We start from the raw sequence: 22,584 nt of genomic DNA on the forward strand, positions 1-22,584 counted from the left end.
CGTGGGTGTGACATGGGAGATTCGAACGTGACGTGGGCGTGACGTGGGTGATTCGAACGTGACGTGGGTGTGACGTGGGAGATTCGAACCTGAAGTGGTCGTGACGTAGGTGATTCGAACGTGACGTGGGTGTGACGTGGGAGATTCGACTGTGACGTGGGCGCGACGTGGATGATTCGAACGTGACGTGGGTGTGACGTGGGAAATTCGAACGTGGCGTGGGTGATTCGAACGTGACGTGGGTGTGACGTGGGAGATTCGAACGTGACGTGGGAAATTCGAACGTGACGTTGGTGTGACGTGGTTGTTTCGAACGTGACGTGGGTGATTCGAACGTGACGTGGGCGTGGCGTGGGAGATTCGAACGTGACGGGGGTGTGACGTGGGAGATTCGAACGTGACGTGGGCGTGGCGTGGGAGATTCGAACGTGACGTGGGTGTGACGTGTGTGATTCGAACGTGACGTGGGTGTGACGTGGGAGATTCGAACGTGACGTGGGAAATTCGAACGTGACGTGGGCGTGACGTGGGTGATTCGAACGTGACGTGGGCGTGACGTGAGAGATTCGAACGTGACCTGGGTGGTTCGAAATTGGCGTGGGTGTGCCGCCCTGCTTCAAGGCTCCCCCACCAAGCAGGGCTCAGAGGCAAGAGCACTGGGAAGGCAGAGGTTGCCTCCGCATGCCTAGGACAGCCCCCACCACGAGTGCCCGGCTCCCTTGCCTCCCCTCCGCAAGCCTACACCAGCTGTCCTCACACCTTGGCACTAGCACTGGGAGGCTGTTGCAAGGCAGGAGCATGGTTGTTCGATATGTGCTTCGAAGGCGAGGTGGGTGTGACGTGGGAGATTCGAACGTGACGTGGGCGTGACGTGGGAGATTCGAACGTGACGTGGGCGTGACGTGGGTGATTCGAACGTGACGTGGGTGTGACGTGGGAGATTCGAACCTGAAGTGGTCGTGACGTAGGTGATTCGAACGTGACGTGGGTGTGACGTGGGAGATTCGACTGTGACGTGGGCGCGACGTGGATGATTCGAACTTGACGTGGGTGTGACGTGGGAAATTCGAACGTGACGTGGGTGATTCGAACGTGACGTGGGTGTGACGTGGGAGATTCGAACGTGACGTGGGAAATTCGAACGTGACGTTGGTGTGACGTGGGAGATTCGAACGTGACGTGGGAGATTCGAACGTGACGTGGGTGTGACGTGGTTGTTTCGAACGTGACGTGGGTGATTCGAACGTGACGTGGGCGTGGCGTGGGAGATTCGAACGTGACGGGGGTGTGACGTGGGTGATTCGAACGTGACGTGGGTGTGAAGTGGGTGTGACGTGGGAGATTCGAACGTGACGTGGGCGTGGCGTGGGAGATTCGAACGTGACGTGGGTGTGACGTGTGTGATTCGAACGTGACGTGGGTGTGACGTGGGAGATTCGAACGTGACGTGGGAAATTCGAACGTGACGTGGGCGTGACGTGGGTGATTCGAACGTGACGTGGGTGTGACGTGGGTGATTAGAACGTGACGTGGGCGTGACGTGGGTGATTCGAACGCGACGTGGGCGTGACCTGGGTGATTCGAACGTGACGTGGGAGATTCGAACGTGACGTGGGTGTGCCGTGGGAACTTCGAACGTGACGTGGGTGTGACGTGGGAGATTCGAACGTGACGTGGGCGTGACGTGGGTGAGACTTGGAAGATTCGAACGTGACGTGGGTGTGACGTGGGTGATTCGAACGTGACGTGGGTGTGACGTGGGTGATTCGAACGTGACCTGGGTGGTTCGAAATTGGCGTGGGTGTGCCGCCCTGCTTCAAGGCTCCCCCACCAAGCAGGGCTCAGAGGCAAGAGCACTGGGAAGGCAGAGGTTGCCTCCGCATGCCTAGGACAGCCCCCACCACGAGTGCCCGGCTCCCTTGCCTCCCCTCCGCAAGCCTACACCAGCTGTCCTCACACCTTGGCACTAGCACTGGGAGGCTGTTGCAAGGCAGGAGCATGGTTGTTCGATATGTGCTTCGAAGGCGAGGTGGGTGTGAGGTGGGAGATTCGAACGTGACGTGGGCGTGACGTGGGAGATTCGAACGTGACGTGGGCGTGACGTGGGTGATTCGAACGTGACGTGGGTGTGACGTGGGAGATTCGAACCTGAAGTGGTCGTGACGTAGGTGATTCGAACGTGACGTGGGTGTGACGTGGGAGATTCGACTGTGACGTGGGCGCGACGTGGATGGTTCGAACTTGACGTGGGTGTGACGTGGGAAATTCGAACGTGACGTGGGAAATTCGAACGTGACGTGGGCGTGACGTGGGTGATTCGAATGTGACGTGGGTGATTCGAACGTGACGTGGGTGATTCGAACGTGACGTGGGTGTGACGTGGGTGAATAGAACCTGACGTGGGCGTGAGGTTGGTGATTCGAACGGGACGTGGGTGTGACGTGGACGTGACGTGGGAGATTCGAACGTGACGTGGGCGTGACGTGGGAGATTCGAACGGGACGTGGGTGTGACGTGGGAGATTCGAACGTGACCTGGGTGGTTCGAAATTGGCGTGGGTGTGACGTGGGAGATTCGAACGTGACGTGGGAAATTCGAACGTGACGTTGGTGTGACGTGGTTGTTTCGAACGTGACGTGGGTGATTCGAACGTGACGTGGGCGTGGCGTGGGAGATTCGAACGTGACGGGGGTGTGACGTGGGTGATTCGAACGTGACGTGGGTGTGAAGTGGGTGTGACGTGGGAGATTCGAACGTGACGTGGGCGTGGCGTGGGAGATTCGAACGTGACGTGGGTGTGACGTGTGTGATTCGAACGTGACGTGGGTGTGACGTGGGAGATTCGAACGTGACGTGGGAAATTCGAACGTGACGTGGGCGTGACGTGGGTGATTCGAACGTGACGTGGGCGTGACGTGAGAGATTCGAACGTGACCTGGGTGGTTCGAAATTGGCGTGGGTGTGCCGCCCTGCTTCAAGGCTCCCCCACCAAGCAGGGCTCAGAGGCAAGAGCACTGGGAAGGCAGAGGTTGCCTCCGCATGCCTAGGACAGCCCCCACCACGAGTGCCCGGCTCCCTTGCCTCCCCTCCGCAAGCCTACACCAGCTGTCCTCACACCTTGGCACTAGCACTGGGAGGCTGTTGCAAGGCAGGAGCATGGTTGTTCGATATGTGCTTCGAAGGCGAGGTGGGTGTGACGTGGGAGATTCGAACGTGACGTGGGCGTGACGTGGGAGATTCGAACGTGACGTGGGCGTGACGTGGGTGATTCGAACGTGACGTGGGAAATTCGAACGTGACGTGGGCGTGACGTTGGAGATTCGAACGTGACGTGGGAAATTCGAACGTGACGTTGGTGTGACGTGGGAGATTCGAACGTGACGTGGGAGATTCGAACGTGACGTGGGTGTGACGTGGGTGATTCGAACGTGACGTGGGTGTGAAGTGGGTGTGACGTGGGAGATTCGAACGTGACGTGGGCGTGGCGTGGGAGATTCGAACGTGACGTGGGTGTGACGTGTGTGATTCGAACGTGACGTGGGTGTGACGTGGGAGATTCGAACGTGACGTGGGAAATTCGAACGTGACGTGGGCGTGACGTGGGTGATTCGAACGTGACGTGGGTGTGACGTGGATGATTCGAACGTGACGTGGGTGTGACGTGGGAGATTCGAACGTGACGTGGGCGTGACGTGGGTGATTCGAACGTGACGTGGGTGTGACGTGGGAGATTCGAACCTGAAGTGGTCGTGACGTAGGTGATTCGAACGTGACGTGGGTGTGACGTGGGAGATTCGACTGTGACGTGGGCGCGACGTGGATGATTCGAACGTGACGTGGGTGTGACGTGGGAGAATCGAACGTGACGTGGGCGTGACGTGGGAGAATCGAACGTGACGTGGGCGTGACGTGGGAGATTCGAACGTGACGTGGGCGTGGCGTGGGAGATTCGAACGTGACGGGGGTGTGACGTGGGTGATTCGAACGTGACGTGGGTGTGAAGTGGGTGTGACGTGGGAGATTCGAACGTGACGTGGGCGTGGCGTGGGAGATTCGAACGTGACGTGGGTGTGACGTGTGTGATTCGAACGTGACGTGGGTGTGACGTGGGAGATTCGAACGTGACGTGGGAAATTCGAACGTGACGTGGGTGTGACGTGGGAGATTCGAACGTGACGTGGGCGTGGCGTGGGAGATTCGAACGTGACGTGGGCGCGACGTGGATGATTCGAACGTGACGTGGGTGTGACGTGGGAGAATCGAACGTGACGTGGGCGTGACGTGGGAGAATCGAACGTGACGTGGGCGTGACGTGGGAGATTCGAACGTGACGTGGGCGTGGCGTGGGAGATTCGAACGTGACGGGGGTGTGACGTGGGTGATTCGAACGTGACGTGGGTGTGAAGTGGGTGTGACGTGGGAGATTCGAACGTGACGTGGGTGTGACGTGGGAGATTCGAACGTGAAGTGGGCGCGACGTGGATGATTCGAACGTGACGTGGGTGTGACGTGGGTGATTCGAACGTGACGTGGGTGTGTCGTGGGTGTTTGGAACGTGACGTGGGTGTGACGTGTGTGATTCGAACGTGACCTGGGTGTGACGTGGGAGATTCGAACGTGACGTGGGAAATTCGAACGTGACGTGGGTGTGACGTGGGTGATTCGAACGTGACGTGGGTGTGACGTGGGTGATTCGAACGTGACGTGGGTGTGACGTGAGAGATTCGAACGTGACGTGGGTGGTTCGAAATTGGCGTGGGTGTGCCGCCCTGCTTCAAGGCTCCCCCACCAAGCAGGGCTCAGAGGCAAGAGCACTGGGAAGGCAGAGGTTGCCTCCGCATGCCTAGGACAGCCCCCACCACGAGTGCCCGGCTCCCTTGCCTCCCCTCCGCAAGCCTACACCAGCTGTCCTCACACCTTGGCACTAGCACTGGGAGGCTGCTGCAAGGCAGGAGCATGGTTGTTCGATATGTGCTTCGAAGGCGAGGTGGGTGTGAGGTGGGAGATTCGAACGTGACGTGGGCGTGACGTGGGAGATTCGAACGTGACGTGGGCGTGACGTGGGTGATTCGAACGTGACGTGGGTGTGACGTGGGAGATTCGAACCTGAAGTGGTCGTGACGTAGGTGATTCGAACGTGACGTGGGTGTGACGTGGGAGATTCGACTGTGACGTGGGCGCGACGTGGATGATTCGAACGTGACGTGGGTGTGACGTGGGAAATTCGAACGTGACGTGGGTGATTCGAACGTGACGTGGGTGTGACGTGGGAGATTCGAACGTGACGTGGGAAATTCGAACGTGACGTTGGTGTGACGTGGGAGATTCGAACGTGACGTGGGAGATTCGAACGTGACGTGGGTGTGACGTGGTTGTTTCGAACGTGACGTGGGTGATTCGAACGTGACGTGGGCGTGGCGTGGGAGATTCGAACGTGACGGGGGTGTGACGTGGGTGATTCGAACGTGACGTGGGTGTGAAGTGGGTGTGACGTGGGAGATTCGAACGTGACGTGGGCGTGGCGTGGGAGATTCGAACGTGACGTGGGTGTGACGTGTGTGATTCGAACGTGACGTGGGTGTGACGTGGGAGATTCGAACGTGACGTGGGAAATTCGAACGTGACGTGGGCGTGAGGTGGGTGATTCGAACGTGACGTGGGTGTGACGTGGGTGATTCGAACGTGACGTGGGCGTGACGTGAGAGATTCGAACGTGACCTGGGTGGTTCGAAATTGGCGTGGGTGTGCCGCCCTGCTTCAAGGCTCCCCCACCAAGCAGGGCTCAGAGGCAAGAGCACTGGGAAGGCAGAGGTTGCCTCCGCATGCCTAGGACAGCCCCCACCACGAGTGCCCGGCTCCCTTGCCTCCCCTCCGCAAGCCTACACCAGCTGTCCTCACACCTTGGCACTAGCACTGGGAGGCTGTTGCAAGGCAGGAGCATGGTTGTTCGATATGTGCTTCGAAGGCGAGGTGGGTGTGACGTGGGAGATTCGAACGTGACGTGGGCGTGACGTGGGAGATTCGAACGTGACGTGGGCGTGACGTGGGTGATTCGAACGTGACGTGGGTGTGACGTGGGAGATTCGAACCTGAAGTGGTCGTGACGTAGGTGATTCGAACGTGACGTGGGTGTGACGTGGGAGATTCGACTGTGACGTGGGCGCGACGTGGATGGTTCGAACGTGACGTGGGTGTGACGTGGGAAATTCGAACGTGACGTGGGAAATTCGAACGTGACGTGGGCGTGACGTGGGAGATTCGAACGTGACGTGGGAAATTCGAACGTGACGTTGGTGTGACGTGGGAGATTCGAACGTGACGTGGGAGATTCGAACGTGACGTGGGTGTGACGTGGGTGTTTCGAACGTGACGTGGGTGATTCGAACGTGACGTGGGCGTGACGTGGGTGATTCGAACGTGACGTGGGTGTGACGTGGGAAATTCGAACGTGAAGTGGGTGTGACGTGGGAGATTCGAACGTGAAGTGGGCGCGACGTGGATGATTCGAACGTGACGTGGGTGTGACGTGGGAAATTCGAACGTGAAGTGGGTGTGACGTGGGAGATTCGAACGTGACGTGGGAGATTCGAACGTGACGTGGGTGTGACGTGGGTGTTTCGAACGTGACGTGGGAGATTCGAACGTGACGGGGGTGTGACGTGGGAGATTCGAACGTGACGTGGGCGTGACGTGGGTGATTCGAACGTGACGTGGGTGTGACGTGAGAGATTCGAACGTGACGTGGGTGTGTCGTGGGTGATTCGAACGTGACGTTGGTGTGACGTGTGTGATTCGAACGTGGCGTGGGTGTGACGTGGGAGATTCGAACGTGACGTGGGATATTCGAACGTGACGTGGGTGTGACGTGGGAGATTCGAACGTGACGTGGGCGTGGCGTGGGAGATTCGAACGTGACGTGGGCGCGACGTGGATGATTCGAACGTGACGTGGGTGTGACGTGGGAGAATCGAACGTGACGTGGGCGTGACGTGGGAGAATCGAACGTGACGTGGGCGTGACGTGGGAGATTCGAACGTGACGTGGGCGTGGCGTGGGAGATTCGAACGTGACGGGGGTGTGACGTGGGTGATTCGAACGTGACGTGGGTGTGAAGTGGGTGTGACGTGGGAGATTCGAACGTGACGTGGGTGTGACGTGGGAGATTCGAACGTGAAGTGGGCGCGACGTGGATGATTCGAACGTGACGTGGGTGTGACGTGGGTGATTCGAACGTGACGTGGGTGTGTCGTGGGTGTTTGGAACGTGACGTGGGTGTGACGTGTGTGATTCGAACGTGACCTGGGTGTGACGTGGGAGATTCGAACGTGACGTGGGAAATTCGAACGTGACGTGGGTGTGACGTGGGTGATTCGAACGTGACGTGGGTGTGACGTGGGTGATTCGAACGTGACGTGGGTGTGACGTGAGAGATTCGAACGTGACGTGGGTGGTTCGAAATTGGCGTGGGTGTGCCGCCCTGCTTCAAGGCTCCCCCACCAAGCAGGGCTCAGAGGCAAGAGCACTGGGAAGGCAGAGGTTGCCTCCGCATGCCTAGGACAGCCCCCACCACGAGTGCCCGGCTCCCTTGCCTCCCCTCCGCAAGCCTACACCAGCTGTCCTCACACCTTGGCACTAGCACTGGGAGGCTGTTGCAAGGCAGGAGCATGGTTGTTCGATATGTGCTTCGAAGGCGAGGTGGGTGTGAGGTGGGAGATTCGAACGTGACGTGGGCGTGACGTGGGAGATTCGAACGTGACGTGGGCGTGACGTGGGTGATTCGAACGTGACGTGGGTGTGACGTGGGAGATTCGAACCTGAAGTGGTCGTGACGTAGGTGATTCGAACGTGACGTGGGTGTGACGTGGGAGATTCGACTGTGACGTGGGCGCGACGTGGATGATTCGAACGTGACGTGGGTGTGACGTGGGAAATTCGAACGTGACGTGGGTGATTCGAACGTGACGTGGGTGTGACGTGGGAGATTCGAACGTGACGTGGGTGTGAAGTGGGTGTGACGTGGGAGATTCGAACGTGACGTGGGCGTGGCGTGGGAGATTCGAACGTGACGTGGGTGTGACGTGTGTGATTCGAACGTGACGTGGGTGTGACGTGGGAGATTCGAACGTGACGTGGGAAATTCGAACGTGACGTGGGCGTGAGGTGGGTGATTCGAACGTGACGTGGGTGTGACGTGGGTGATTCGAACGTGACGTGGGCGTGACGTGAGAGATTCGAACGTGACCTGGGTGGTTCGAAATTGGCGTGGGTGTGCCGCCCTGCTTCAAGGCTCCCCCACCAAGCAGGGCTCAGAGGCAAGAGCACTGGGAAGGCAGAGGTTGCCTCCGCATGCCTAGGACAGCCCCCACCACGAGTGCCCGGCTCCCTTGCCTCCCCTCCGCAAGCCTACACCAGCTGTCCTCACACCTTGGCACTAGCACTGGGAGGCTGTTGCAAGGCAGGAGCATGGTTGTTCGATATGTGCTTCGAAGGCGAGGTGGGTGTGACGTGGGAGATTCGAACGTGACGTGGGCGTGACGTGGGAGATTCGAACGTGACGTGGGCGTGACGTGGGTGATTCGAACGTGACGTGGGTGTGACGTGGGAGATTCGAACCTGAAGTGGTCGTGACGTAGGTGATTCGAACGTGACGTGGGTGTGACGTGGGAGATTCGACTGTGACGTGGGCGCGACGTGGATGGTTCGAACGTGACGTGGGTGTGACGTGGGAAATTCGAACGTGACGTGGGAAATTCGAACGTGACGTGGGCGTGACGTGGGAGATTCGAACGTGACGTGGGAAATTCGAACGTGACGTTGGTGTGACGTGGGAGATTCGAACGTGACGTGGGAGATTCGAACGTGACGTGGGTGTGACGTGGGTGTTTCGAACGTGACGTGGGTTATTCGAACGTGACGTGGGCGTGACGTGGGTGATTCGAACGTGACGTGGGTGTGACGTGGGAAATTCGAACGTGAAGTGGGTGTGACGTGGGAGATTCGAACGTGAAGTGGGCGCGACGTGGATGATTCGAACGTGACGTGGGTGTGACGTGGGAAATTCGAACGTGACGTGGGTGTGACGTGGGAGATTCGAACGTGACGTGGGCGTGGCACAGGAGATTCGAACGTGACGTGGGTGTGACGTGGGAGATTCGAACGTGACGTGGGCGTGGCACAGGAGATTCGAACGTGACGTGGGTGTGACGTGGGAGATTCGAACGTGACGTGGGAAATTCGAACGTGACGTTGGTGTGACGTGGGAGATTCGAACGTGACGTGGGAGATTCGAACGTGACGTGGGTGTGACGTGGGTGTTTCGAACGTGACGTGGGAGATTCGAACGTGACGGGGGTGTGACGTGGGAGATTCGAACGTGACGTGGGCGTGACGTGGGTGATTCGAACGTGACGTGGGTGTGACGTGAGAGATTCGAACGTGACGTGGGTGTGTCGTGGGTGATTCGAACGTGACGTTGGTGTGACGTGTGTGATTCGAACGTGGCGTGGGTGTGACGTGGGAGATTCGAACGTGACGTGGGATATTCGAACGTGATGTGGGTGTGACGTGGTGATTCGAACGTGACGTGGGTGTGACGTGAGAGATTCGAACGTGACGTGGGTGGTTCGAAATTGGCGTGGGTGTGCCGCCCTGCTTCAAGGCTCCCCCACCAAGCAGGGCTCAGAGGCAAGAGCACTGGGAAGGCAGAGGTTGCCTCCGCATGCCTAGGACAGCCCCCACCACGAGTGCCCGGCTCCCTTGCCTCCCCTCCGCAAGCCTACACCAGCTGTCCTCACACCTTGGCACTAGCACTGGGAGGCTGTTGCAAGGCAGGAGCATGGTTGTTCGATATGTGCTTCGAAGGCGAGGTGGGTGTGAGGTGGGAGATTCGAACGTGACGTGGGCGTGACGTGGGAGATTCGAACGTGACGTGGGCGTGACGTGGGTGATTCGAACGTGACGTGGGTGTGACGTGGGAGATTCGAACCTGAAGTGGTCGTGACGTAGGTGATTCGAACGTGACGTGGGTGTGACGTGGGAGATTCGACTGTGACGTGGGCGCGACGTGGATGATTCGAACTTGACGTGGGTGTGACGTGGGAAATTCGAACGTGACGTGGGTGATTCGAACGTGACGTGGGTGTGACGTGGGAGATTCGAACGTGACGTGGGAAATTCGAACGTGACGTTGGTGTGACGTGGGAGATTCGAACGTGACGTGGGAGATTCGAACGTGACGTGGGTGTGACGTGGTTGTTTCGAACGTGACGTGGGTGATTCGAACGTGACGTGGGCGTGGCGTGGGAGATTCGAACGTGACGGGGGTGTGACGTGGGTGATTCGAACGTGACGTGGGTGTGAAGTGGGTGTGACGTGGGAGATTCGAACGTGACGTGGGCGTGGCGTGGGAGATTCGAACGTGACGTGGGTGTGACGTGTGTGATTCGAACGTGACGTGGGTGTGACGTGGGAGATTCGAACGTGACGTGGGAAATTCGAACGTGACGTGGGCGTGACGTGGGTGATTCGAACGTGACGTGGGTGTGACGTGGGTGATTCGAACGTGACGTGGGCGTGACGTGGGTGATTCGAACGCGACGTGGGCGTGACCTGGGTGATTCGAACGTGACGTGGGAGATTCGAACGTGACGTGGGTGTGCCGTGGGAACTTCGAACGTGACGTGGGTGTGACGTGGGAGATTCGAACGTGACGTGGGCGTGACGTGGGTGAGACTTGGAAGATTCGAACGTGACGTGGGTGTGACGTGGGTGATTCGAACGTGACGTGGGTGTGACGTGGGAGATTCGATCGTGACGTGGGTGTGACGTGGGTGATTCGAACGTGACCTGGGTGGTTCGAAATTGGCGTGGGTGTGCCGCCCTGCTTCAAGGCTCCCCCACCAAGCAGGGCTCAGAGGCAAGAGCACTGGGAAGGCAGAGGTTGCCTCCGCATGCCTAGGACAGCCCCCAGCACGAGTGCCCGGCTCCCTTGCCTCCCCTCCGCAAGCCTACACCAGCTGTCCTCACACCTTGGCACTAGCACTGGGAGGCTGTTGCAAGGCAGGAGCATGGTTGTTCGATATGTGCTTCGAAGGCGAGGTGGGTGTGAGGTGGGAGATTCGAACGTGACGTGGGCGTGACGTGGGAGATTCGAACGTGACGTGGGCGTGACGTGGGTGATTCGAACGTGACGTGGGTGTGACGTGGGAGATTCGAACCTGAAGTGGTCGTGACGTAGGTGATTCGAACGTGACGTGGGTGTGACGTGGGAGATTCGACTGTGACGTGGGCGCGACGTGGATGGTTCGAACTTGACGTGGGTGTGACGTGGGAAATTCGAACGTGACGTGGGAAATTCGAACGTGACGTGGGCGTGACGTGGGTGATTCGAACGTGACGTGGGTGATTCGAACGTGACGTGGGTGATTCGAACGTGACGTGGGTGTGACGTGGGTGAATAGAACCTGACGTGGGCGTGAGGTTGGTGATTCGAACGGGACGTGGGTGTGACGTGGACGTGACGTGGGAGATTCGAACGTGACGTGGGCGTGACGTGGGAGATTCGAACGGGACGTGGGTGTGACGTGGGAGATTCGAACGTGACCTGGGTGGTTCGAAATTGGCGTGGGTGTGACGTGGGAGATTCGAACGTGACGTGGGAAATTCGAACGTGACGTTGGTGTGACGTGGGAGATTCGAACGTGACGTGGGAGATTCGAACGTGACGTGAGCGTGAAGTGGTAGATTCGAACGTGACGTGAGCGTGACGTGGGAGATTCGAACGTGACATGGGTGTGACGTGGGAGATTCGAACCTGAAGTGGTCGTGACGTAGGTGATTCGAACGTGACGTGGGTGTGACGTGGGAGATTCGACTGTGACGTGGGCGCGACGTGGATGATTCGAACGTGACGTGGGTGTGACGTGGGAAATTCGAACGTGACGTGGGTGATTCGAACGTGACGTGGGTGTGACGTGGGAGATTCGAACGTGACGTGGGAAATTCGAACGTGACGTTGGTGTGACGTGGGAGATTCGAACGTGACGTGGGAGATTCGAACGTGACGTGGGTGTGACGTGGTTGTTTCGAACGTGACGTGGGTGATTCGAACGTGACGTGGGCGTGGCGTGGGAGATTCGAACGTGACGGGGGTGTGACGTGGGTGATTCGAACGTGACGTGGGTGTGAAGTGGGTGTGACGTGGGAGATTCGAACGTGACGTGGGCGTGGCGTGGGAGATTCGAACGTGACGTGGGTGTGACGTGTGTGATTCGAACGTGACGTGGGTGTGACGTGGGAGATTCGAACGTGACGTGGGAAATTCGAACGTGACGTGGGCGTGACGTGGGTGATTCGAACGTGACGTGGGTGTGACGTGGGTGATTCGAACGTGACGTGGGCGTGACGTGAGAGATTCGAACGTGACCTGGGTGGTTCGAAATTGGCGTGGGTGTGCCGCCCTGCTTCAAGGCTCCCCCACCAAGCAGGGCTCAGAGGCAAGAGCACTGGGAAGGCAGAGGTTGCCTCCGCATGCCTAGGACAGCCCCCACCACGAGTGCCCGGCTCCCTTGCCTCCCCTCCGCAAGCCTACACCAGCTGTCCTCACACCTTGGCACTAGCACTGGGAGGCTGTTGCAAGGCAGGAGCATGGTTGTTCGATATGTGCTTCGAAGGCGAGGTGGGTGTGACGTGGGAGATTCGAACGTGACGTGGGCGTGACGTGGGAGATTCGAACGTGACGTGGGCGTGACGTGGGTGATTCGAACGTGACGTGGGTGTGACGTGGGAGATTCGAACCTGAAGTGGTCGTGACGTAGGTGATTCGAACGTGACGTGGGTGTGACGTGGGAGATTCGACTGTGACGTGGGCGCGACGTGGATGGTTCGAACGTGACGTGGGTGTGACGTGGGAAATTCGAACGTGACGTGGGAAATTCGAACGTGACGTGGGCGTGACGTGGGAGATTCGAACGTGACGTGGGAAATTCGAACGTGACGTTGGTGTGACGTGGGAGATTCGAACGTGACGTGGGAGATTCGAACGTGACGTGGGTGTGACGTGGGTGTTTCGAACGTGACGTGGGTGATTCGAACGTGACGTGGGCGTGACGTGGGTGATTCGAACGTGACGTGGGTGTGACGTGGGAAATTCGAACGTGAAGTGGGTGTGACGTGGGAGATTCGAACGTGAAGTGGGCGCGACGTGGATGATTCGAACGTGACGTGGGTGTGACGTGGGAAATTCGAACGTGAAGTGGGTGTGACGTGGGAGATTCGAACGTGACGTGGGAGATTCGAACGTGACGTGGGTGTGACGTGGGTGTTTCGAACGTGACGTGGGAGATTCGAACGTGACGGGGGTGTGACGTGGGAGATTCGAACGTGACGTGGGCGTGACGTGGGTGATTCGAACGTGACGTGGGTGTGACGTGAGAGATTCGAACGTGACGTGGGTGTGTCGTGGGTGATTCGAACGTGACGTTGGTGTGACGTGTGTGATTCGAACGTGGCGTGGGTGTGACGTGGGAGATTCGAACGTGACGTGGGATATTCGAACGTGATGTGGGTGTGACGTGGTGATTCGAACGTGACGTGGGTGTGACGTGAGAGATTCGAACGTGACGTGGGTGGTTCGAAATTGGCGTGGGTGTGCCGCCCTGCTTCAAGGCTCCCCCACCAAGCAGGGCTCAGAGGCAAGAGCACTGGGAAGGCAGAGGTTGCCTCCGCATGCCTAGGACAGCCCCCACCACGAGTGCCCGGCTCCCTTGCCTCCCCTCCGCAAGCCTACACCAGCTGTCCTCACACCTTGGCACTAGCACTGGGAGGCTGTTGCAAGGCAGGAGCATGGTTGTTCGATATGTGCTTCGAAGGCGAGGTGGGTGTGAGGTGGGAGATTCGAACGTGACGTGGGCGTGACGTGGGAGATTCGAACGTGACGTGGGCGTGACGTGGGTGATTCGAACGTGACGTGGGTGTGACGTGGGAGATTCGAACCTGAAGTGGTCGTGACGTAGGTGATTCGAACGTGACGTGGGTGTGACGTGGGAGATTCGACTGTGACGTGGGCGCGACGTGGATGATTCGAACTTGACGTGGGTGTGACGTGGGAAATTCGAACGTGACGTGGGTGATTCGAACGTGACGTGGGTGTGACGTGGGAGATTCGAACGTGACGTGGGAAATTCGAACGTGACGTTGGTGTGACGTGGGAGATTCGAACGTGACGTGGGAGATTCGAACGTGACGTGGGTGTGACGTGGTTGTTTCGAACGTGACGTGGGTGATTCGAACGTGACGTGGGCGTGGCGTGGGAGATTCGAACGTGACGGGGGTGTGACGTGGGTGATTCGAACGTGACGTGGGTGTGAAGTGGGTGTGACGTGGGAGATTCGAACGTGACGTGGGCGTGGCGTGGGAGATTCGAACGTGACGTGGGTGTGACGTGTGTGATTCGAACGTGACGTGGGTGTGACGTGGGAGATTCGAACGTGACGTGGGAAATTCGAACGTGACGTGGGCGTGACGTGGGTGATTCGAACGTGACGTGGGTGTGACGTGGGTGATTCGAACGTGACGTGGGCGTGACGTGGGTGATTCGAACGCGACGTGGGCGTGACCTGGGTGATTCGAACGTGACGTGGGAGATTCGAACGTGACGTGGGTGTGCCGTGGGAACTTCGAACGTGACGTGGGTGTGACGTGGGAGATTCGAACGTGACGTGGGCGTGACGTGGGTGAGACTTGGAAGATTCGAACGTGACGTGGGTGTGACGTGGGTGATTCGAACGTGACGTGGGTGTGACGTGGGAGATTCGATCGTGACGTGGGTGTGACGTGGGTGATTCGAACGTGACCTGGGTGGTTCGAAATTGGCGTGGGTGTGCCGCCCTGCTTCAAGGCTCCCCCACCAAGCAGGGCTCAGAGGCAAGAGCACTGGGAAGGCAGAGGTTGCCTCCGCATGCCTAGGACAGCCCCCAGCACGAGTGCCCGGCTCCCTTGCCTCCCCTCCGCAAGCCTACACCAGCTGTCCTCACACCTTGGCACTAGCACTGGGAGGCTGTTGCAAGGCAGGAGCATGGTTGTTCGATATGTGCTTCGAAGGCGAGGTGGGTGTGAGGTGGGAGATTCGAACGTGACGTGGGCGTGACGTGGGAGATTCGAACGTGACGTGGGCGTGACGTGGGTGATTCGAACGTGACGTGGGTGTGACGTGGGAGATTCGAACCTGAAGTGGTCGTGACGTAGGTGATTCGAACGTGACGTGGGTGTGACGTGGGAGATTCGACTGTGACGTGGGCGCGACGTGGATGGTTCGAACTTGACGTGGGTGTGACGTGGGAAATTCGAACGTGACGTGGGAAATTCGAACGTGACGTGGGCGTGACGTGGGTGATTCGAACGTGACGTGGGTGATTCGAACGTGACGTGGGTGATTCGAACGTGACGTGGGTGTGACGTGGGTGAATAGAACCTGACGTGGGCGTGAGGTTGGTGATTCGAACGGGACGTGGGTGTGACGTGGACGTGACGTGGGAGATTCGAACGTGACGTGGGCGTGACGTGGGAGATTCGAACGGGACGTGGGTGTGACGTGGGAGATTCGAACGTGACCTGGGTGGTTCGAAATTGGCGTGGGTGTGACGTGGGAGATTCGAACGTGACGTGGGAAATTCGAACGTGACGTTGGTGTGACGTGGGAGATTCGAACGTGACGTGGGAGATTCGAACGTGACGTGAGCGTGAAGTGGTAGATTCGAACGTGACGTGAGCGTGACGTGGGAGATTCGAACGTGACATGGGTGTGACGTGGGAGATTCGAACCTGAAGTGGTCGTGACGTAGGTGATTCGAACGTGACGTGGGTGTGACGTGGGAGATTCGACTGTGACGTGGGCGCGACGTGGATGATTCGAACGTGACGTGGGTGTGACGTGGGAAATTCGAACGTGACGTGGGTGATTCGAACGTGACGTGGGTGTGACGTGGGAGATTCGAACGTGACGTGGGAAATTCGAACGTGACGTTGGTGTGACGTGGGAGATTCGAACGTGACGTGGGAGATTCGAACGTGACGTGGGTGTGACGTGGTTGTTTCGAACGTGACGTGGGTGATTCGAACGTGACGTGGGCGTGGCGTGGGAGATTCGAACGTGACGGGGGTGTGACGTGGGTGATTCGAACGTGACGTGGGTGTGAAGTGGGTGTGACGTGGGAGATTCGAACGTGACGTGGGCGTGGCGTGGGAGATTCGAACGTGACGTGGGTGTGACGTGTGTGATTCGAACGTGACGTGGGTGTGACGTGGGAGATTCGAACGTGACGTGGGAAATTCGAACGTGACGTGGGCGTGACGTGGGTGATTCGAACGTGACGTGGGTGTGACGTGGGTGATTCGAACGTGACGTGGGCGTGACGTGAGAGATTCGAACGTGACCTGGGTGGTTCGAAATTGGCGTGGGTGTGCCGCCCTGCTTCAAGGCTCCCCCACCAAGCAGGGCTCAGAGGCAAGAGCACTGGGAAGGCAGAGGTTGCCTCCGCATGCCTAGGACAGCCCCCACCACGAGTGCCCGGCTCCCTTGCCTCCCCTCCGCAAGCCTACACCAGCTGTCCTCACACCTTGGCACTAGCACTGGGAGGCTGTTGCAAGGCAGGAGCATGGTTGTTCGATATGTGCTTCGAAGGCGAGGTGGGTGTGACGTGGGAGATTCGAACGTGACGTGGGCGTGACGTGGGAGATTCGAACGTGACGTGGGCGTGACGTGGGTGATTCGAACGTGACGTGGGTGTGACGTGGGAGATTCGAACCTGAAGTGGTCGTGACGTAGGTGATTCGAACGTGACGTGGGTGTGACGTGGGAGATTCGACTGTGACGTGGGCGCGACGTGGATGGTTCGAACGTGACGTGGGTGTGACGTGGGAAATTCGAACGTGACGTGGGTGTGACGTGTGTGATTCGAACGTGACCTGGGTGTGACGTGGGAAATTCGAACGTGACGTGGGAAATTCGAACGTGACGTGGGCGTGACGTGGGAGATTCGAACGTGACGTGGGAAATTCGAACGTGACGTTGGTGTGACGTGGGAGATTCGAACGTGACGTGGGAGATTCGAACGTGACGTGGGTGTGACGTGGGTGTTTCGAACGTGACGTGGGTGATTCGAACGTGACGTGGGCGTGACGTGGGTGATTCGAACGTGACGTGGGTGTGACGTGGGAAATTCGAACGTGAAGTGGGTGTGACGTGGGAGATTCGAACGTGAAGTGGGCGCGACGTGGATGATTCGAACGTGACGTGGGTGTGACGTGGGAAATTCGAACGTGAAGTGGGTGTGACGTGGGAGATTCGAACGTGACGTGGGAGATTCGAACGTGACGTGGGTGTGACGTGGGTGTTTCGAACGTGACGTGGGAGATTCGAACGTGACGGGGGTGTGACGTGGGAGATTCGAACGTGACGTGGGCGTGACGTGGGTGATTCGAACGTGACGTGGGTGTGACGTGAGAGATTCGAACGTGACGTGGGTGTGTCGTGGGTGATTCGAACGTGACGTTGGTGTGACGTGTGTGATTCGAACGTGGCGTGGGTGTGACGTGGGAGATTCGAACGTGACGTGGGATATTCGAACGTGATGTGGGTGTGACGTGGTGATTCGAACGTGACGTGGGTGTGACGTGAGAGATTCGAACGTGACGTGGGTGGTTCGAAATTGGCGTGGGTGTGCCGCCCTGCTTCAAGGCTCCCCCACCAAGCAGGGCTCAGAGGCAAGAGCACTGGGAAGGCAGAGGTTGCCTCCGCATGCCTAGGACAGCCCCCACCACGAGTGCCCGGCTCCCTTGCCTCCCCTCCGCAAGCCTACACCAGCTGTCCTCACACCTTGGCACTAGCACTGGGAGGCTGTTGCAAGGCAGGAGCATGGTTGTTCGATATGTGCTTCGAAGGCGAGGTGGGTGTGAGGTGGGAGATTCGAACGTGACGTGGGCGTGACGTGGGAGATTCGAACGTGACGTGGGCGTGACGTGGGTGATTCGAACGTGACGTGGGTGTGACGTGGGAGATTCGAACCTGAAGTGGTCGTGACGTAGGTGATTCGAACGTGACGTGGGTGTGACGTGGGAGATTCGACTGTGACGTGGGCGCGACGTGGATGATTCGAACTTGACGTGGGTGTGACGTGGGAAATTCGAACGTGACGTGGGTGATTCGAACGTGACGTGGGTGTGACGTGGGAGATTCGAACGTGACGTGGGAAATTCGAACGTGACGTTGGTGTGACGTGGGAGATTCGAACGTGACGTGGGAGATTCGAACGTGACGTGGGTGTGACGTGGTTGTTTCGAACGTGACGTGGGTGATTCGAACGTGACGTGGGCGTGGCGTGGGAGATTCGAACGTGACGGGGGTGTGACGTGGGTGATTCGAACGTGACGTGGGTGTGAAGTGGGTGTGACGTGGGAGATTCGAACGTGACGTGGGCGTGGCGTGGGAGATTCGAACGTGACGTGGGTGTGACGTGTGTGATTCGAACGTGACGTGGGTGTGACGTGGGAGATTCGAACGTGACGTGGGAAATTCGAACGTGACGTGGGCGTGACGTGGGTGATTCGAACGTGACGTGGGTGTGACGTGGGTGATTCGAACGTGACGTGGGCGTGACGTGGGTGATTCGAACGCGACGTGGGCGTGACCTGGGTGATTCGAACGTGACGTGGGAGATTCGAACGTGACGTGGGTGTGCCGTGGGAACTTCGAACGTGACGTGGGTGTGACGTGGGAGATTCGAACGTGACGTGGGCGTGACGTGGGTGAGACTTGGAAGATTCGAACGTGACGTGGGTGTGACGTGGGTGATTCGAACGTGACGTGGGTGTGACGTGGGAGATTCGATCGTGACGTGGGTGTGACGTGGGTGATTCGAACGTGACCTGGGTGGTTCGAAATTGGCGTGGGTGTGCCGCCCTGCTTCAAGGCTCCCCCACCAAGCAGGGCTCAGAGGCAAGAGCACTGGGAAGGCAGAGGTTGCCTCCGCATGCCTAGGACAGCCCCCACCACGAGTGCCCGGCTCCCTTGCCTCCCCTCCGCAAGCCTACACCAGCTGTCCTCACACCTTGGCACTAGCACTGGGAGGCTGTTGCAAGGCAGGAGCATGGTTGTTCGATATGTGCTTCGAAGGCGAGGTGGGTGTGAGGTGGGAGATTCGAACGTGACGTGGGCGTGACGTGGGAGATTCGAACGTGACGTGGGCGTGACGTGGGTGATTCGAACGTGACGTGGGTGTGACGTGGGAGATTCGAACCTGAAGTGGTCGTGACGTAGGTGATTCGAACGTGACGTGGGTGTGACGGGGGAGATTCGACTGTGACGTGGGCGCGACGTGGATGGTTCGAACTTGACGTGGGTGTGACGTGGGAAATTCGAACGTGACGTGGGAAATTCGAACGTGACGTGGGCGTGACGTGGGTGATTCGAATGTGACGTGGGTGATTCGAACGTGACGTGGGTGATTCGAACGTGACGTGGGTGTGACGTGGGTGAATAGAACCTGACGTGGGCGTGAGGTTGGTGATTCGAACGGGACGTGGGTGTGACGTGGACGTGACGTGGGAGATTCGAACGTGACGTGGGCGTGACGTGGGAGATTCGAACGGGACGTGGGTGTGACGTGGGAGATTCGAACGTGACCTGGGTGGTTCGAAATTGGCGTGGGTGTGACGTGGGAGATTCGAACGTGACGTGGGAAATTCGAACGTGACGTTGGTGTGACGTGGTTGTTTCGAACGTGACGTGGGTGATTCGAACGTGACGTGGGCGTGGCGTGGGAGATTCGAACGTGACGGGGGTGTGACGTGGGTGATTCGAACGTGACGTGGGTGTGAAGTGGGTGTGACGTGGGAGATTCGAACGTGACGTGGGCGTGGCGTGGGAGATTCGAACGTGACGTGGGTGTGACGTGTGTGATTCGAACGTGACGTGGGTGTGACGTGGGAGATTCGAACGTGACGTGGGAAATTCGAACGTGACGTGGGCGTGACGTGGGTGATTCGAACGTGACGTGGGCGTGACGTGAGAGATTCGAACGTGACCTGGGTGGTTCGAAATTGGCGTGGGTGTGCCGCCCTGCTTCAAGGCTCCCCCACCAAGCAGGGCTCAGAGGCAAGAGCACTGGGAAGGCAGAGGTTGCCTCCGCATGCCTAGGACAGCCCCCACCACGAGTGCCCGGCTCCCTTGCCTCCCCTCCGCAAGCCTACACCAGCTGTCCTCACACCTTGGCACTAGCACTGGGAGGCTGTTGCAAGGCAGGAGCATGGTTGTTCGATATGTGCTTCGAAGGCGAGGTGGGTGTGACGTGGGAGATTCGAACGTGACGTGGGCGTGACGTGGGAGATTCGAACGTGACGTGGGCGTGACGTGGGTGATTCGAACGTGACGTGGGAAATTCGAACGTGACGTGGGCGTGACGTTGGAGATTCGAACGTGACGTGGGAAATTCGAACGTGACGTTGGTGTGACGTGGGAGATTCGAACGTGACGTGGGAGATTCGAACGTGACGTGGGTGTGACGTGGGTGATTCGAACGTGACGTGGGTGTGAAGTGGGTGTGACGTGGGAGATTCGAACGTGACGTGGGCGTGGCGTGGGAGATTCGAACGTGACGTGGGTGTGACGTGTGTGATTCGAACGTGACGTGGGTGTGACGTGGGAGATTCGAACGTGACGTGGGAAATTCGAACGTGACGTGGGCGTGACGTGGGTGATTCGAACGTGACGTGGGTGTGACGTGGATGATTCGAACGTGACGTGGGTGTGACGTGGGAGATTCGAACGTGACGTGGGCGTGACGTGGGTGATTCGAACATGACGTGGGTGTGACGTGGGAGATTCGAACCTGAAGTGGTCGTGACGTAGGTGATTCGAACGTGACGTGGGTGTGACGTGGGAGATTCGACTGTGACGTGGGCGCGACGTGGATGATTCGAACGTGACGTGGGTGTGACGTGGGAGAATCGAACGTGACGTGGGCGTGACGTGGGAGAATCGAACGTGACGTGGGCGTGACGTGGGAGATTCGAACGTGACGTGGGCGTGGCGTGGGAGATTCGAACGTGACGGGGGTGTGACGTGGGTGATTCGAACGTGACGTGGGTGTGAAGTGGGTGTGACGTGGGAGATTCGAACGTGACGTGGGCGTGGCGTGGGAGATTCGAACGTGACGTGGGTGTGACGTGTGTGATTCGAACGTGACGTGGGTGTGACGTGGGAGATTCGAACGTGACGTGGGAAATTCGAACGTGACGTGGGTGTGACGTGGGAGATTCGAACGTGACGTGGGCGTGGCGTGGGAGAATCGAACGTGACGTGGGCGTGACGTGGGAGAATCGAACGTGACGTGGGCGTGACGTGGGAGATTCGAACGTGACGTGGGCCTGGCGTGGGAGATTCGAACGTGACGGGGGTGTGACGTGGGTGATTCGAACGTGACGTGGGTGTGAAGTGGGTGTGACGTGGGAGATTCGAACGTGACGTGGGTGTGACGTGGGAGATTCGAACGTGAAGTGGGCGCGACGTGGATGATTCGAACGTGACGTGGGTGTGACGTGGGTGATTCGAACGTGACGTGGGTGTGTCGTGGGTGTTTGGAACGTGACGTGGGTGTGACGTGTGTGATTCGAACGTGACCTGGGTGTGACGTGGGAGATTCGAACGTGACGTGGGAAATTCGAACGTGACGTGGGTGTGACGTGGGTGATTCGAACGTGACGTGGGTGTGACGTGGGTGATTCGAACGTGACGTGGGTGTGACGTGAGAGATTCGAACGTGACGTGGGTGGTTCGAAATTGGCGTGGGTGTGCCGCCCTGCTTCAAGGCTCCCCCACCAAGCAGGGCTCAGAGGCAAGAGCACTGGGAAGGCAGAGGTTGCCTCCGCATGCCTAGGACAGCCCCCACCACGAGTGCCCGGCTCCCTTGCCTCCCCTCCGCAAGCCTACACCAGCTGTCCTCACACCTTGGCACTAGCACTGGGAGGCTGTTGCAAGGCAGGAGCATGGTTGTTCGATATGTGCTTCGAAGGCGAGGTGGGTGTGAGGTGGGAGATTCGAACGTGACGTGGGCGTGACGTGGGAGATTCGAACGTGACGTGGGCGTGACGTGGGTGATTCGAACGTGACGTGGGTGTGACGTGGGAGATTCGAACCTGAAGTGGTCGTGACGTAGGTGATTCGAACGTGACGTGGGTGTGACGTGGGAGATTCGACTGTGACGTGGGCGCGACGTGGATGATTCGAACGTGACGTGGGTGTGACGTGGGAAATTCGAACGTGACGTGGGTGATTCGAACGTGACGTGGGTGTGACGTGGGAGATTCGAACGTGACGTGGGAAATTCGAACGTGACGTTGGTGTGACGTGGGAGATTCGAACGTGACGTGGGAGATTCGAACGTGACGTGGGTGTGACGTGGTTGTTTCGAACGTGACGTGGGTGATTCGAACGTGACGTGGGCGTGGCGTGGGAGATTCGAACGTGACGGGGGTGTGACGTGGGTGATTCGAACGTGACGTGGGTGTGAAGTGGGTGTGACGTGGGAGATT

This window comes from Apteryx mantelli, chromosome 24, assembly GCF_036417845.1.
Source record: "Apteryx mantelli isolate bAptMan1 chromosome 24, bAptMan1.hap1, whole genome shotgun sequence".
In the NCBI taxonomy this organism is placed as follows: Eukaryota; Metazoa; Chordata; class Aves; order Apterygiformes; family Apterygidae; genus Apteryx; species Apteryx mantelli.